Genomic DNA, 13,105 nt, shown 5'->3' on the forward strand with positions numbered 1-13,105 from the left:
TGCATGCGTGCACACACATGTTGTGCGGTGTTCTATACAAAGTGCTTTTGTTGTCGAAAGGGTGGAAAGGAGTCTTTTTTGAGCACTGACAAGTGCCCGGGGTCAGCGCCAAGCCTTTGCACTCTGATGTTGTATGACCTCATCAGATCCTACATTTGGTATTTGTGAAGCAGATGCTTGCAGGGCTGATAATTTGCTGGACTAGTTACCTGGGAGAGTGTAGGGGAAAGCAGGTGTGGGTAGGACATTGCATCAGCCACCAAGGCAGCAGTTACCCTCAGCAAGGACATTCCTTAGAGTTCTTTACTGACGAAATGCAGTTGAGCTTAGGACCTTCCCGCTCTGCCACTGACGACAAAGCAGGTGTGGTTAAGGGAACTTTTCATTCTTAGAAGGCATGCCCGGGGGCTCAGCGCCTGCTGTGGGGTTTTGACGGTTACAGTAGGAAAGAATAAGGCTGGGCTCCTATCTGGCTTCTTGCTGACCAGAACCCCTTTTAGCTCCACCAGACTGAGTCCCGAAGGGTAGATGCCATGCCCTTTGTATCCTCAGTGCTGAGCAGAAAGCTAGATATTTTGTTGACTGAAGGGAAAGAACAAGAAGAGTTGAAGGGGAAAAATATGGAGTATAACTTTGAAAAATGTTTTTATGCCTTGCCCTTTCCCTGAAGGAATTGACATCATCAACAGAAATTGCCATTTAGATTCACTGAGAGCTGGTCCACAGGCAGGTGATGTGCACAGAGGTGGATAAGACAGGCATCAATAAATGCTTTCTGTTACCATTATTATTGGCTACCAGGAGGTGTGGTAGGAAATAGGTTCTCCATCCTACTCTTCCACTTTCTTCCCTTCTCAAGAAACTTATCAAAATGCACAGCAGTAGTGTTAGAGATGAGACTGAATCCACACCAACTGCAAGTAAATCCCTTGTAACATTCAGAAATACTTTGTTCAAGTCCCTTACAACAGATCACTGTATCCCTCCTAACAGTGAGTCGCCACACTGTGCCGAAGGTCTAGGGGCGCAGAAGAAAGCTCACAGCCCCTGCCTACCCGAGACTTCACTGCCATAAATTCATTCATCGTTAGTTAGCTATTGCCACACTGTCACCATTCCAGCACTTAGTGGCATGAAACAGCTAGTTCTTATTGGTGCTCATGGGACTTCAGGTCAGTTGGGTCATTCTTTGCATCTCAAGTGGATTCATTTACATGACCTGGGGGTCAGTCTGCTGGTCTTAGCTGGGCTTTCTCCCATGTTTGGGGAGTTGGTGGCTGAGTCTGGTCTCCAGGGGGTGACAGCTGGGCTCCCTCCCATGTTGTCTGCCCTCTTCGGTAGGTTATTTATGTGGTTCTAAGAAGGTAAGCAGAGGCATACAATGAGTGGATTTTGAGGCCTGGGTTCAGAACTGGCATACTGTGATGTCTGTTGCATTTCATCAGCCAAAGCAAGGTGTGAGACCAGGCTGGATTCAAAGAGTAAGGATAGAGACTCTTCTCAATGGGAGTTGCTGCAGCCTCATTGCCAAGGCCATGGACACAGGGAGACCATTAACTGGGGCCATCAATGTAGTCAGTCTACCACGTCCATTGTTTTATTCATTCATCTTATAATCTTCCTTGTGGCCCCTTATGCAATCTTTTATCCTTTTATTCCATTCTTTAGTAATTAGAATTCACAAAAGACTGTACCACTTACTGTGCATGGTCTGAGGAAGCCACCAAGCTAAGATACCAGGCTCACTCTGTAGAAACTCATAGCAGGGGTGGGGGAGAGGCACAACCATGGCCAAGCTAGAGCCCATAGGGGCGAGCCCAAAGAAGCTTGTGTGCAGAGTGGGCTGTGAACCCGGAGGAAGAATGAACCAAGTCTGTGGGTTGGATCAGAACCAGAAGGGGCACTAAGTCACCCAGGACCTGGGAGCAGGAAGTGGCTGGAGAACAGGGAGAGAAGAGAGGGTGCACAGAAGGTGGAGAGGTGCCGAGGGGACAGAAGGACGACAGTATTTGTCCTGGAGTGCTTGGTTTCATCAGGGGTGGGAAAGGCAGGTGATAAGGTTGGGAAAAGTGTGCCCAACTTTCGGCTGGGTGGAGCAGCCTGCTGGGAGGGTTCAGCGTCCCTGGGTGCCAGAGGAAAGTCAGGAGGGCACGATGGGGTATTAGAACATTTTGGGAAAAGACACAGGTCTGTCTGCCAGACACCACTTACCTACCGCTGTGGAGTTGTTCGGACCTGACTGCAGTTGGCCCTTGAACAACACAGGGGTTAGAAAGGCATCGATTTCCTCACACAGCCAAAACTTTGTGTGTAACTTTTGACACCTCCAAACCTTAACTATTAATAGCTGCTGTTGACCAGCAGTCTTACTGATAACATAAGCAGTGAATTAACACATACTTTGTATATTATCTGTATTACGTACTGTATTGTTACAATAAAGTCAGCTAAAGAAAATGTTATTAAGATCGTAAGGAAGAGAAAATGCTTCCACTATATTTATTGAAAAAATTTGAGCCTAATGGACCTAAACCCAAGTTGTTCAAGGGTCTGTTGTACTCAGTGAGTGGAACTTGTATTAGCTATTTCTTTTGGCGTATGGGCACCATGAAAAAGATGACTGAATCACTAACAGTGCAGTAAAGTGGGAAAGTTTGGGTTTGGGAACCTCTGGTCAAGTTGTTAAGAGTACTGGGTTCAAATCCTGCCCCTGTCTATTATTAGAGGTGTGACCTTGGGCAAGTGGGTTACTTTCTCTGACCTCATCTGTAGAGTGGAGATGATACCTCCTTGCCGAGGATTATCGAGAGGAATAAATGAGTTTATAAAAGGAAAGGGCTTTAAATGGAGCATGGCACAGCGTAAGTACTGATCTTGGAAGCTACTTCCTTACCATCATTAATTCAGTAATGCCATCTTTGGCTGTTGCTAGGTCAGTTGTTCTGGAACGGCAACAAAAGCACAGCACAGGTACCCCTGTTGGGGGAAGGAAGGCCTGCAGGGGTGTTCAGGAGCCGATGAGTGGCAAATAGGATTGTATATTTGTGTGAAATGACAAGCTGAAACGGACACTGCTATATAACTTTATGCTTGTCCAGAAAATCCTAGTTCTCCACCAGCCTGTCATTTCAGAAAACTGAACTTACCAAAGGCAGCTCTGGTTTCGAAGTGATGTGTCAGGCACATTTATTCATATTGTCTCCTGTGCATCGTTGCTCCCCCCGCGCCCCCAAGGGAAATAACCTGTCTCTACAGTAAATGGCACAGGGTAAAGGAGCATAGGTGGTGCCTTGTCATTTCCGACACTAATGGAAAGGAGCAGACCATGGTAATGTGTGTGTGTGGTGGGGTGAGGTGCTTGTGCAACTGGGAAGAAATGCTCTTTGCACACCAGTAGGATTTTGTTTGTAACTATAAGCTGATTTGTGATGGCTTAAGCAGATCATTGTTCCCCACCTCCAGTTGGTCTCCTTTTTTTCCTTAAGGAGCATCAGATTACATTGGGTTAGGTTCTCTGCTGTCCTCAGAGTGGGGCGTGTGTGTGTGAGAGAGAGAGAGAGAGAGAGACAGAGAGAGAGACAGAGAGAGAGAGAGAGAGAGAGAGAGAGAGAGAGAGAGAGAGAGAGAGAGAGAGATGCTTTTGTGTTCTGTGTTCCATAGCAGGGATCTGCCCACTTTCTGCCTCAGCCATCTCTCTCCTTCAGTCCAACCAGCTTGCTCTCCTTTTGCCCAGGAAACTTTTTCCTCCCTTCATCTCCACAGACGTGATTCTGACTGCCTCTCTGACTTGTAACTGGGAATTGGCTTTGGCCTCATTTCTCATTCTGCTCCTGTTCTTTTTGGAGTCTGCCAAATCTCTTTTGCATTTGTTTTTCACCTCAGTGCTCTATTCTGTCAGCAGTTCAGTGAGCCCTTTCCCAGCTAATTTTTCCCCATTTGCTTTTTAATTAGTTTCCTCTTCTGCTTCTTGCCCCCACCCCTTTGTCCTCCTGTCCTTCCGTGGATAACTACTACCAGACCCAGGATTTCTCACGTGCTCTGAAGAAAATGCGGGTTGGAGCAGGACTAGTCCTAGTTACTGTTTCCCGGGTTGTGACTTTGTCATCTTGCTCTATGAAAAATAAGGTGTGTGACTCTTTGCAGGCATTTGTGGTCTGTGGTAAGTTTCCAGAGGCAGGGACCTGGTATCTTGGATAGAATATTTGTTGGAAAGGACTCATATTTTAATAATAAAGTGCTCCGAGTGTTGACCTCTGTTTTCAAAGTAAATCTTCTAAAAGACAGATAGCAAGCTTCCTTTTCATAGATTCAGACACAGCCTATGAAACCCCTGAAATATTAAGTAAACCTTTAGTGTCTACTGTTGGGGGTGAGAGTGTTCATAGTTTTTGTTGGACTCCTGTAGGAGTGTATGGCCCCTGTGTATTAGGACCCCCTGCCTGGCTTAGAGACTTGAAATTGTAGTGTGTGGTCTGGAAGGAAAGGATGGAGGCTGCAAGGGCACACAGAAACCTGTTTCTGGTGAGGATAAAGCCCTTATTAGGTACCTGGGAGGGGCACAAGTGCAGGTGTGCACAGCTCTGCCATCCAGACAGGCAGTGGTAATAACGGAGCTTGAGACTTGTTTTGAGAATTTCTCCTCTGTACTAATTCTTACCCCTTAGAGGTTGAATGGAATAAAAGAAAAGGTGGCTGCCTGAGGAGTTCCAGTCCAAAGCACACCACATGAATTCCGTCCTCGGCAAGTTAGCTCAGCTCCTTAGAACAGCTGTAGGCTGCCAGGGACGACGGGGGTTATGGGTCCCCACTGGGAGCTCCTAGATCCTTGCTACTCAAAGGGGGTCCCCAAACTGGCAGCAGCAGCTCCATCTTGGAGCTAATTAGGAATGCAGACTCTCAAGGCCCGATGACTCAGAACTTACCACGTGGCCAGGCCCGCAGGTGACTCGCAGATGCAGGAAGGTGCAGGAGCGAATCCGAAGCTCCGCCTGTTTCCCCTCCGCGCCAGATCTGTCACAGGCAGCGTGTCACGGGTGCGGCTTCAGTGTTTTGGACTGAGTTCTGATCTCTTGTCTTCTTTATGGTAAATTCTGAAACAGTAATTTAGATGTAGCTCTGTATGCCCGCATCTGATTTGATTTAGTCCCTTTCGGTGTGTATTCACAAGCAGATGTATAGATCAGAAAAATCGTCCTTGACTCTGCCTGAGGTCTGAGGATGGCAAGATCCCATCATGCCTTCCATGGGCAACCACCTTTGAAAGCGCTGGGGATTCAAGCAGTAAAACACTGGTATTTTTAGAAATTTGGTCCAGGTATATGAACATCTAAAAGGGTGTTGTCTTGTGATGGCATAAAGGACCAGAGAAAAGAGTGGGTAGTTCTTTACTGCTGGGGTATCACTATATATAGATAGGTGGACAACTCAATGTGATAAAGACAGTCCTAGAGCTTTGCCAGACTTCTGACCTCTTTAGGGAGCTGTCCTGATTCCTCCGCAGACTGTGAATGGATAGCAACTTCTGTGTTTTCAAGTAGGGAGCTTATAGTCATTTGTTTAGTTACCTGCCTGCTCGTGTGCAGCCGGAGACAGAATGTTTGCTGGGCAGTGCTGTTCTGCTGCTCTGCCCATGGCTGAGAATCCCTGCTTCCCGTTAGGAGGGATGACTTCCCACTATGACTTTTGTCTTCGTGACCTTCGATCAGAGGCAGGTTATGTTTAAATGTATTGCTTTTCTTTCAGGATTGCCTAGCTGGAGCATGGTCACTAATCCCTGCGGTGGAATTAACCCCATTTGAAGATTTAGGAGGGAGATTTTGGCTCTCTTGATGAAAGTTCTTAAAAGTCTTGCAGAAGAAACAAACAATGGCCTTATAATATTTGTACTGTTTACTGTGGAACAAGAACTATCTGGGAAACTAGAGAGTGTTTGCACTTAGCCTATTGCCTTTCTTATTTTTATTTTTTTAACTAGAAGCTCTTTTTTCTGTACCCTGACTTGCGTGTCCACACTCCTTTGTCGTGGAGTAAAATAAACCTGGAAACAAGTTCTCTAATCACGTACTAGCTGTGTAAGCTTGACAAGTACAGTTAGCTAATTCTCTGAATCTCACGTGCAAAGCAGAGAGCACATATTTCAAAACCAATCGAGATGAAGTGTCCAGAGGGTCTAGTAGAGTTCATGCAGTTTGTTTGTTTGTTTGTTTTGTATTGGGCACCTGGCATCTAGCAGGCACAGCTGCTGGGACGTATATGCTGGGCCCTGTGCTGCATTATGCTTGTACTTCTAAGGAGGACAACACCTGTTAGAGCTTATTGTCCTTTAATATATGACTAAGTGAAAATGCTAGGCCGGCAACACAGATGCATGAAGCAGCCTGTGTAGGTTCTGGAGAAACCTTGTGTAGGTTCTGGAGAAGCCTGTGTAGAAAACTGGAGAACCGTGTCCCAATCCTCCATTCCTGCTAAGGTTTCCTTACGGGAAAGGGTGCAGTGTTACGAGATAGTCCCATCTTTTTTTTTTCAGAAGATACTAGAAACTCAGGTTTTTGTATGAAATCTCCCTGGTTTTCAAGTGTTGCTGACCAATTAAAAAAACCTTCCGGACCTCGTTTCTAGTATGGCTTCAAATAACAGTAAGAGTGTATCGTTATCAACAAATGCAGTTTTGATGTTCTGGCCCATCCCTTCACCACAAAGCAGGGCCCCAATTATCCACCCGTCTTCTCTCCTCCTACAGGACACATCTCCGTGGTCTGCATCCCGGGGCCTTGGCTGATCCCACCTCCTCATGAACTGTGGGCCACGACAGTGAGAAACCTGACCACGGAATGGCCACTTTTCTGAAATAAAACAGTTCAAAAGGTCCATAGTGGATTGAGCTCTGGGTATAGGTTTTTTTTCTTTTCTTTTTTTAATGCCGTTCTAATTGCTGCTTCCACGTGAACCTAAAAGTGAAGATCTGAAATAGTGTGTTTTAGAAACTAGCTGTTCTTGGCAGAGTCTGCATTTACTTTCACCCTGCACAGGGTTTGGCATTTATGAGCGCTTAAGTTGTGAGCTACAAATTTTGACTAAAATAAACAAACAAAATACAGTGCCTCTCAAAAAACATTGGCACCAACCTCATTGTTAGTATGGCTTTTTCATAGACTGTCTTCCGGAACGGCTGAACTCTAACCCGTATTTACTCACCACTGAATCACACTGTATGGTTACTGGGGGTGACCTTGGCAGGGAAGACTTCCTCAAGGAGAAAAGGTCCTTGGTTTCTTCTAGGATCCTCTTTAACTGTCACTTTCCTCAGCGCCCCCACTGTGGCCGCAGACAGTTCTGATTCGTGACGGGTGGGAGCTGCTGTTCTTCAGCCACTTCCACGTGCTTTGGAGTGGCCGCAGCTGGTGCTAACGGATTGTCTTGCCAATGGATGTGGAATGTGCCAGAGAGGAATGTGCACATTTCTTCTATGAGCCTAGGGCCCAGGTATCCAGTTTTCACTCACCTGCCAGCCATTAGAGGCAAAACACAGTGGTTTAAAGGCTCATGGCAGGGAAAAATTGATCCAGAAAATACCATGCTTAGGGTACAGATTTCCAAGTGAGAATGTTGGCACAAAATTGGAAGGACTCGTACAGAGGGGGTAATCCGAATGGCGCAGAGTTAGTGTGGGACCCATCACAGCAGTGTCACCCGCCGTCACAACATAATGCCTGTTTGAAATGGGACTGTGCGTGTGTTTGGGGGGTCGGGAGAAGAGCAGGAGTGAAGTGGAAAGTGAGAAGAGTGCTCCTTTGAGGGGAAGGGTGAGGATTCACAGGGAAATGCAGAGAATTAGTGGTGTTATAGATATGTAGACACTCAGGGTCAGCCCATGTCCAATTACACAGTACTTTGAGAAGCCCCAATTAGAATCCTTGCTTTCACTTTGTATGTGGACTTTAAATAATTTTTTATTTTTCAGTTACGGTTGACATACAGTATTACATGAGTTTCACGTGTACAGTCCAGTGGTTACACATGACATAACTTACTAAGTTATCACCGTGATAGAGCTAGCATCCCTCCGACACCACACATTGTCACTGGACTACGTGGACTGTACTCCCTGTGCTGTACTTCGCACCTCCGTGACTGCTCTGTAACAACCCGTCTGCGATTCTTCATCCCTTCACCTTTTTCACCCATCCCTCGAACCCCCTTCACATCTTAAAGAAGGCCTTTAACATTTCTTGTAATACTGGTTTGGTGCTGATGAACTCCGTTAGCTTTTTGTTGTCTGGGAAACTTTTTTATCTGTCCTTCGATTCTAAATGATAGCTTTGCTGGGTGGAGCCATCCTGGTTGTAAGTCATTGCTTTTCATCACTGTGAATATTTCTTGCCAATCCCTTCTGACCTGCGAATTTTCTGTTGAGAAATCAGCTGAAAATCTTCCGGGAGCTCCCTTGTAGGTAACTAACTGCTTTTCTCTTCCTGCTTTTAAGATTCTCCCTTTGTCTTTAACCTGGCATTTTAATTATGACGTGTCTTGGAGTGGGCCTCTTTGGGTTCATCTTGTTGGGCTCATCCTGAGCTTGTATGTCTGTTTCCTTCACTAGGTTAGGGACGTTTTCTGTCATCATTTTTTCACAAGGGTTTTCAGTTCCTTGCTCTCTCACTTTTCCTTCTTGGAACCCCATGATGCGAATGTCGGAATGCTTGAAGTTATCTCAGCGGCTCCTTACACTATCCTCATTTTTTTGGATTCTTTTTTCATTTTGCTGTTATGAGTGAGTGTTTTCTGCTTCCTTATCTTTCAAATCACTACTTTCATTCTTTGCTTCTTCTACTCCACTGTTGATTCCCTGTAATGTATTCTCAATTTCAGTTAGTGTAGTCTTCATTTCTGACTGGTTCTTTTTTATGTTCTCTAGTTTTGTTTTTATGCTTCCTCTCTGCTGATGTTCTCACTGGGTTCATCTCCTCTTCTCCTAAGTTCACAGAGCATCCTTACAGCCAGTTTTGAACCCTGCATCTGGTAGGTTCTTGTCTCCATTTTGTTAGTTCTTTTCTGTAATTTATACTGTTCTGTCATATGGTACCTCTTTCTTTGTCTCCTTATTTTGGCAGCCTCCCTGTGTTGGTTTCTGTGTACCGTGTAGAGCTGCTTTGTCTCCTGGGCTTGGTAGAGTGGCCTTATATAGTAGGTGTCCCGTAGGTTCCAGTGGCACAGCCTTCCCAGTTCCCCAGCTGGATACTCCAGGTGCTGCTCCCTTCCCCCGACCCCCATGTGGGATGAGTACACCCTCCTGTCGTAGTTGAGTCGTGATTGCTGTTGTCATGTCAATGCAGGGGTGGGGAGGCAGGATTTACCCCCATGGAGGATCAGCTGGGCAGGGGCCCACTCACACAGAGCAGGGCTTATGAGGGGAGACCCAAAAAAACAAAATTATCTTTTGGAGGGCCAGCCCCTTGTAGTAGGCACAGGCTTCCTCTGCTAGGTGAGTGTTCTAAGAACCCATCTGTATCAGTGTGCCAGCTGGCATTGTTGTGAGAGGCTGTGTTCAGCTTCAGTGAATATTTTTTGCACCTAGTTTTCAAAACAATCGATTGCACTAACTCAGAATGAAAGAGACCTAGCCTAACAGCAGTTCCCATGATAAATAAAGCCATGGCGATTTTAACTGGGCCATGGTAGGGAAGGCTGAATAAGAGCCAAAGATTGCTGTGGCTTCCGTAAAACTCTTAGTTTTGTTCAGCCACTTAGAAACTGAGTAGCCAGCCAGGGCAGTTTATTTAGACTCACTGCAACTCAGTTTCCCTGTGCGTAAAATAGGGGTAATAGTCTCTACCTTAGAAGTTGTTGTGAAGATCAGCCAGGTGAATGTTTGTGAAGCTGTACTAGGCACATAGTAGGCACTATATGATAATGAGGCAGATGATAGCAAATAGTTACAGAAGTGCGGAGTCCGGAATAAGGATAATGACCGGTCCAGTGTTTGGCAAGAATCAGATCCCATTGGAAACACTGGGATCAGGCTAATAGAATCACCGGCTTAAGGGGACTGCAGGTACAGGGTCCCCTGATGGGGGAGGGGCTGAGAGATGTGAATGCAGTTTCAGCTACTAGTTATTGAGTATCTTGTATGAGACAGCTGTGTTAGATGCAGTGGGGATGGGAACCTCTCATCACATGTGATGTGGAATAAACCAGGGCTCCCCCGTAGGGGGTTATTATACACAGTAGTAAGGAGGGCACTGTGCTTTACTGCCACCTCTCAGTGTCGAGTTCCTTATCTGTGACATGGATGTTATATTGGCTGTGAGGATTAGTTAAGATTTACATAAAACACCTCGCTGGTACTTAGCAAGCACTGAAGAAATAGTACTTGTATTAAACAGCAGAACAATATCAACAGAATCAGACAAATACAAAAATAACTATGGTGCAGACATTTAATACAAGTCCTAAGAGAGAGAGATACAGAGTGCTCTGGGATTTGGAGAAGGGAGGAATCGTATGTATTAGGGCCCAAAGAAACAATGTTTCATTTGAAAATGGCCTTTCAGTAGGTGAAAGATCGGGGTGGAAGTTGGAGGACAGAGTAAATAGGCTAATTTCTGAAAATCAGTGGTATGTAGAAGGATTTCCTTCAGGGATAGAGAAGGTAATAGGAGGTATGTATTTTTAGGTCCCTTCTACCTTTCATGATGCTTAATAGTTTATTCTAGGACTATGTCTTTGGTTTAAGGGGTTCTGGAATTTTAATTCACAGAATGCACTTCCTACTGAAACTGGAGAAGCTGTGGCAGTCTACTCAGGAAATGTTTGAGCAGAGGCCCTCTTCCTATTCCCCAGTAACCTATACTCCTACAAGTAAGAAAAAAATGTGAGAACATTTGTTTCAGGATGTTTAATTTTGAAGAAAAAATTTTAAGTCTGATTTCCTGTGGCATTTAGATCTTTTTATAAGAATGCTATAATCTAAGAACCCAGTTGGTTAGACCTTTTCCAAGTGGCCGTGTATGGGGTCAAATGACTAGGTGTGTAGCTGGTGTGGGAAGGATCTGGCCAGGGCCACCCTTCTCACCCTGGGAGAAAGTTGTTCGTCTCCCAGTACTTCACACCTAGTTCAACAAGGAAGAGGATATTTCCCCAATAGAGGAAGAAGACTCTTTGGTCAGCAATGTATAGTGGAGCACTGTTGCCCTGTATAACCTTTAGGCAGCCTTTTTCCTCCCTCACAGACCGACTCCTCCATGTTCTTGTCTTGGTAAAGGACACAGTGTTTGCTCAGCGGCCAGAGCTGAAAGTCCAGCAGTCATGAGGGACTCCTTCTCCCAGTCCCCTACAGTTAGCCATTGTTCATTGTTGGCTGATTTGATCTGTTAAATGTTTCTGGCTCCTGGTCTCCACCTACCATGATGGCTACTACCCTGCCGAGACCTTTATCCGACTCCCTGCTCACCCAGTGACTCCTGAACCCCTCACGGGTCTCTGGGTCTCCAGCCCCGTCCTCCTTGGGTGCACTCCACGGCAGCCAGGATCACACACGGCAGTGCCTCCACTCTTCAATTCTCCAGTGGTTTACATTGTGTGGGGTACTGGTTCTCATCAAACAGTGGAGGATTTCCAGACTCTGCTGACCCTTTTCAAAGTACTGAGGTGTGGTTCCCATCCTAGACACATAAGTAGAATGGGGGCGCTGGAAGAAGTTTGGGCTTCTGTGTCATAAAAAATACGCAATAAATAATGATTAAAAATGGCCTTTTATTTTGAAATAATTATTTCACAGAAAATTGCAAAAAAGAGTACAGGAAGGCCCACAAATCCAGCTTCCCCAAATGGTGTCCTCTTACATGCTCTGGTACAATATCAAAACCAGGAAATTAACAATGATACTTAATGTTAAGTAAACTACATACCTAAATAGTACTTTTTAATGTCCATTCTCTTGCCAGGTTACAATGTAGCATGTCCTATTACATAAGCAATTGGGTTATTTCTTGACTTCATTGGAACACATTTCAATTTGGGAATGGAATGGACATTCTTGGTTTTGGGAGTGGTGGTGGTGTGTGTTGTGTGTGTGTGTGTGTGTGTGTGTGTAAGATTTTGATAGCTGCCAGTTGTTTATTCTTACAAAGTGGATTATACCCCAGAGAGCTTGCCAAGAATAGATTTGAGCAATGTAATTCTTCTAGTGACCTAAGGTCATAACTTTCTATAAAAAGTCGGAACTGCCGTACCAGGGTTTATGCTAGAAGAATACTACAGACATTTATTCTTCTTGAATGTAAGATACAGTTAATTTAAAATTATGTCAGTGTGAATTGCTTCCCAGGCATGTGTAAATCTTGCTTTGTTTAGATCGTAAAGCATAGGGCACAGGGCTTGTTCTGTTGTTATGTTTTGGTCATAATTCTGAAATATAGCATATGCTCGGGAAAGGCTCCACGCAGTGACCGTAAAGTGTGGTTTTGCTCCGAGAGGTGGGACATCATGCCGAGTTATAATGAATTCAGTGGAATGGATTTCAGACTTTTAGGTGCTAACCGAGGACATTCTTTGAAGTAGCGATCTTTACCAGTACTGGGAATTGAGCTTGGTGACTGAGCTCTGCTTGGCTTCCTCATCAAAACTGATGGACAAGCTAGAAAAATTCCATGTAAATCCTTATCAGTTGTGGTGACATTTTGCTGACACTTGTCTACGTTTCCTGTGTTTCAGAATTTGCTTACATCTTCTGAGAAAGGGACTGCGAGCACTGAGGAAACCACTCACCGCTTCAGAAGAAAACTAGGTCAGAGAAGGCCAGTCTTCTGCTTTACAATCAAGCAGTAGGGTGAGTTCTCCCACCTGCCTCGCAGAGGCGTCTGGGACTCCTTTGAGGGGTCATGAGACGATGACACCACTCTCCTCAAGGGTCAGACACTGGTCTAGGCCCTTTGTAAATTAAAACCTGCCAGGTAGACATTTACAGAGGAGAAACCTGGATCTTCATTTCTGTAACTTCCCAAAGAGGGCTCAGAGCCAATTCATGTCAGTGCTGAGATTTGCATCTGGAGCTAATTCCCAAGCCTTTCTCTACCATACCAGATTGCCTCTCCTTCCACGCAGACCCTCG

General features: G+C 45.3%; 1 protein-coding gene across 9 annotated transcripts in view; it reads left to right on the forward strand.

Annotated features, from left to right (window-relative positions):
• The window catches only part of MGAT5 (alpha-1,6-mannosylglycoprotein 6-beta-N-acetylglucosaminyltransferase), a 335,766-nt gene that overhangs the window by 86,027 nt on the left and 236,634 nt on the right, over window positions 1-13,105 (forward strand). For 7 of the 9 annotated variants that reach the window (XM_053918606.2, XM_053918607.2, XM_053918605.2 and 4 more), the window contains one exon: window positions 12,709-12,823. The exons of 1 other annotated variant lie outside the window; for it this stretch is intronic. The gene's annotated coding sequence lies outside the window, so the exon portion shown is untranslated. Of the gene's footprint in view, window positions 1-6,739; window positions 6,888-12,708; window positions 12,824-13,105 lie in introns of all 9 variants that reach the window. One more of the 9 variants, XM_053918609.2, reaches the window with a different exon arrangement.

Source organism: Desmodus rotundus, chromosome 2 (genome assembly GCF_022682495.2).
Source record: "Desmodus rotundus isolate HL8 chromosome 2, HLdesRot8A.1, whole genome shotgun sequence".
Lineage (NCBI taxonomy): Eukaryota > Metazoa > Chordata > Mammalia > Chiroptera > Phyllostomidae > Desmodus > Desmodus rotundus.